General features: G+C 32.4%; 1 protein-coding gene across 2 annotated transcripts in view; it reads right to left on the bottom strand.

The window, feature by feature from the left end:
- Positions 1-4,275, bottom strand: part of LOC106472373 (sushi, von Willebrand factor type A, EGF and pentraxin domain-containing protein 1-like) — a 64,459-nt gene that overhangs the window by 57,414 nt on the left and 2,770 nt on the right. The window lies entirely within an intron of this gene.

The following is a 4,275-nucleotide window of genomic DNA, read 5'->3' as shown; positions in this document are numbered from 1 at the left end:
TGTATGAGAAACAGCTATTATTAATTTTTATATTCATCTATAGGAGAATTGAACATAATTTCTAAAGCAATTTAAAGCTCTGTGCAATTATACCAGAGTTTCATCTAATAGCCTTCGGCAAACTCTTATAAAGCTTTTTAAAAAATTAAATTAATCATAATTTATCCAGAAGTTGCAGTACAAAATGCAATGCTTCATTTACTGTTTTACAAACTATAAGTTTTTATAGTTCTTTAGATTTTCTTTCTTCAGAGACATTTGACTGATCAGTAAAAATAAAATTGACTAAAAGAAGAATTAGCTAGTTACCTAAATTAACTAGTAGTCAGCATAATTACACCATCACAAATTTGTCTAATTATCAACTTAATGATATTGAGGAGAGAGCTTTAGCTAAAGAAGTAACTTATGGTTTACCTCCAAAATGATTGCAGTGCAATAGTTATTAGCTATTTTTGAATCATTAATTAAATAGTGGAAAGCCTGGATTGTATCGTTGCCTGAATTATTTGAAACTTCATTTGGTAGTTTAGCTTTTTCACACTTACAATTTAGGAAATGAAATGTGTAATCTCTCTCTTAAATAATATAAAACTCTGATGAATCTTAGTAAGAATAAATATTTAATTATAATTATGTCAGACAAAGATATGACATAACTCTGTTAAACATGAATGATTATATTGTTGCGTCAGCGAGGTCACGTGACTAGTGTCACGCCACTTCTCTCGAACCTTTGGGAATAGTCGGAAGGTTACTAGATATAGGGTAGTCTGGTATATATATAAGAGGGTGACAATGTGACGGGACAATGTGTGTGTAGACAGTGAGTAATTGATCTGCAGTCAGAGAGAGTATTATTGAAGTTGAGCACGTTCGTTGTTATAGCGCGATTGTTGAAATTAAGTGTATCGTAAAGTTATATTCTGAAAGAATAAACCAGTTTTATTAAGTAAGGACCAACTGTTTCAAGTATAGGCACTTGTAACCACAGTTTAAATACAAACCAGGTTGTCCTGTAAGACCAATTGTTACAAATAATGGCACTTATAACTAAGAGTTTGTCTCAATATAAACCGAGTTGCCATGTAAGACAAACTGTTACAAATATTGGCTTTTGTTTGTAATTTGTTTGTTTTAGAGCAAAGCCACATTGAGCTATCTGCTGTGTCTACTGCAGGGAATCAAAACCCACATGTTAAGAGTCATAAATTCATAAACTTAGAGTTGACCCATAAGGGTACTACAAATATTTGCACTTTGTTTCAATTTTCCATTAAATTTTATCTATAAAATGAAAGTTTTAATTAATCCGTGAGAAGAATTTCATTACAATGCTTATATAACTATTTCTGGTGTTCATTCCTTATATACCAATATTAATTTGCAAAGAACTATTGGCTTATTTTCTGAATAGATTATTTTTTCTTCAAAAGTAGTTAATAGCGGTATGTAAACATTTTTTAATTAATGTCTTATTGTTTTTAAAAATTCTCATTTTATATTAAGCAGAACCATTTGTAATCTAATAGAATAGATGGTGTCAGTATGAGATCGTACATCATATATAACTAATTTAAAGTTGATATAAGAAACAGTGGCTGGAAGACTATTCTGAGACTTTTAAAGCACTACAATACAGATGATTCACTTTTGAAGATGTACATGACTCAAAATTGCCATTTTCAGAAATTGTAATATATAGAAGTTAAGTATGTTATATAAAAGTAGTTTTGGAGCATCAATACATCTTTACAAGCCATACTGCTACATTTGGTCATCCTCAATCTGACAATCACGCATCTTAAAAATAGTCCTGCAGCATAGTTTCTATTGTAAAAAGCTCTGTCATAAGTCTGTTATGTTCAAAGCACACCAGTCCTCCCTGCGAGCTTACCCTCTTCTTCACATCATCTGTCTATTGCACACACTACCTTCCTCTTCATCAATTCCCTTCCATACAATACTTGATGATGATTTTATCCAAAGAATTCATCCTTAATAACAACTTGCATCTGATCATATCTAATACACCCATCTGTTAGTTCTCTGGTCTCTCTAGGACTTTATGGTATCCTTAAGGCATCAAGGCAATTCTTTTCACTCTTCCTCACTGTCCATATCTCTTCTCCATGAGTGTGGGGATTATAAAGATGGTAAGTCTCAGAAGGCAAAGTTTAAGAACTATTAGCACATATCTATCACTCCAAATGCCCATCATGCTCAGAAGATCTCCATGCACAATTACAAGTTGTCTGCGAATCTCTTGCTTGTGTTTACTATTGAGCCAAATATTCAAAATTATGCTTTTATTGACTGGAGTCTAGTGGTGCCAGCCTTTAGTCAACAGCAACATCCTGCTTAATGAATCTTAATATGAAAAATGGTGCGTACTTGAAACAATACATTTGTGACCATGAAAAACTTAAGATTATTGTAGAACATTATTTACTCTATTCAAAGAAGACAGATCAACTTAAGGTAAGAACTCAGTATTTTCTAAGGTTCAGATCAAACTAGCCAGTGACACACAAGCTATTGAATTAATGTGTTTATTTCTTAATCACACCTTGAAAATAGGTACTTAAAATTATCAAAGAACTTAAACCTTGTAATCATGAAAGTCCAAAGAAATTTCTCTGGGAGGTGAGTCAAAAATCTAAATAAAGGGTATATATAATTGATTATATATATATATATATATATAAACTGAACGAATAAAGAAATAAATATGTTTCTCATTTCCCAGGGGGGAAATGTGCTCCCTGCAGACAGCCATGCTTGTAATAATAGTTAAGTAACCAATTCTGGAAAACAGATTTTGATAGTAATTACTGATGCTGTGTCTTAGCATGGGGTGGGGGTGGGGGGGGGGCATGTTTAGAGTTAGATCTGTAACAGGTAACCATGATAGAATATGACATAACTACCAATGTCTGAAGGTTGTATCCAAGTTTATGGTTTCATCTCCTTGAGTTTAAAAGTACCAAAGAATAAATTATGAAGGTCCTTGAGAATGTGTGTATAAATAAGGCATAACAGCAGTAGTCATATTCAGCATTCTATGATGTAGAAACGAGGCATTACAATAAGAGTCGTATACAACATACCATGGTGTAGAAATGAGATATAACAGTAATAGTTGTATACAACATTCTATGATGCAGAAATCAGGCTTACAGCAGGAGTCATATACAGCATACTATGATGTAGAAATCAGATGTAATAGTAGTTCTTTACAGAATTCTACAATGTAGAAATCAAGCCTACAGCAGGAGTGGTGTACAGCATTCTATGATGTAGAAATCAAGCATAACAACTGTACCAGTATATAGCATTTTATAGATTGGAAAATTCTAGAGTCAAACTATGATGGAGAAAGGTTTTTGGATGTCTTTCTTCACCAGTTAGTCAAGGAACCAACTAGAAACAATGCTATTTTTGACTTCTTGTTAACTTCCAATACAGAAATGATTGAGAAGGTGGAAACTGGAGAACATCTGGGTGCAAGTGATCATTGCTCTATTAGGTTCGATGTTTTGCTGCATATGGAGATAAGGAATAGTCATATTTTTGCTACAAATTTCAAAAAAGCAAATTTTGAAGGGATGTGACAAGAATTGTCTGTTGTGAATTGGGCAGCTGAGTTATTTGGAGACACTGATCAGATGTGGAAAATTTTTAATTATTCAAGGAAAACATATTCCTTATAGAAAGAAAAGGGTAGCTACAAGTAAAAACCAGGTTGGCTCACAAAGAGTTTAAGAAACAAAATTTAAAAGAAGCATAATAAATTTAAGAAATTTAAATTGACCAGAATGACAGGAGACTTAGATGATTATAGAAGATCAAGAAAGTTGGTGAAACAGGAAATTAGGACATCAAAAAGAATCTATAAGAAAAGGTTGGCTGAAAATGTAAAAATTAACAGTAAGGATTTCTTTAAATACATTAAAGGTAAACAAAATGTTAGGATGGGGATAGGACCTTTGAGGGATGATAAAGGAAGGCTAGTATCTAATGATTATGAGTTGACTGGATTATTAAATTTTGCTTTTTCTTCGATTTTTACTAATGAAGATTTAAGCAATATTCCACATCTTAATCAGTTGATAAATGCAAACAAGATCAAACAAGATGACTGCATTAATTCTGATCTGGTTAAGAAAAAATAGGGAAGTTTAAAAAACGATAAGCCTCCAATGGTTTTGAAGGAGGTTAAAGACTGGATATATGAGCCACTTACTACTACTTTTTGTCAGCCCTTGAATAGTG

The sequence above is a fragment of the Limulus polyphemus genome, unplaced genomic scaffold, assembly GCF_000517525.1.
Source record: "Limulus polyphemus unplaced genomic scaffold, Limulus_polyphemus-2.1.2 Scaffold5279, whole genome shotgun sequence".
In the NCBI taxonomy this organism is placed as follows: domain Eukaryota; kingdom Metazoa; phylum Arthropoda; class Merostomata; order Xiphosura; family Limulidae; genus Limulus; species Limulus polyphemus.
This window is presented reverse-complemented; position numbering and strand designations above follow the sequence as displayed.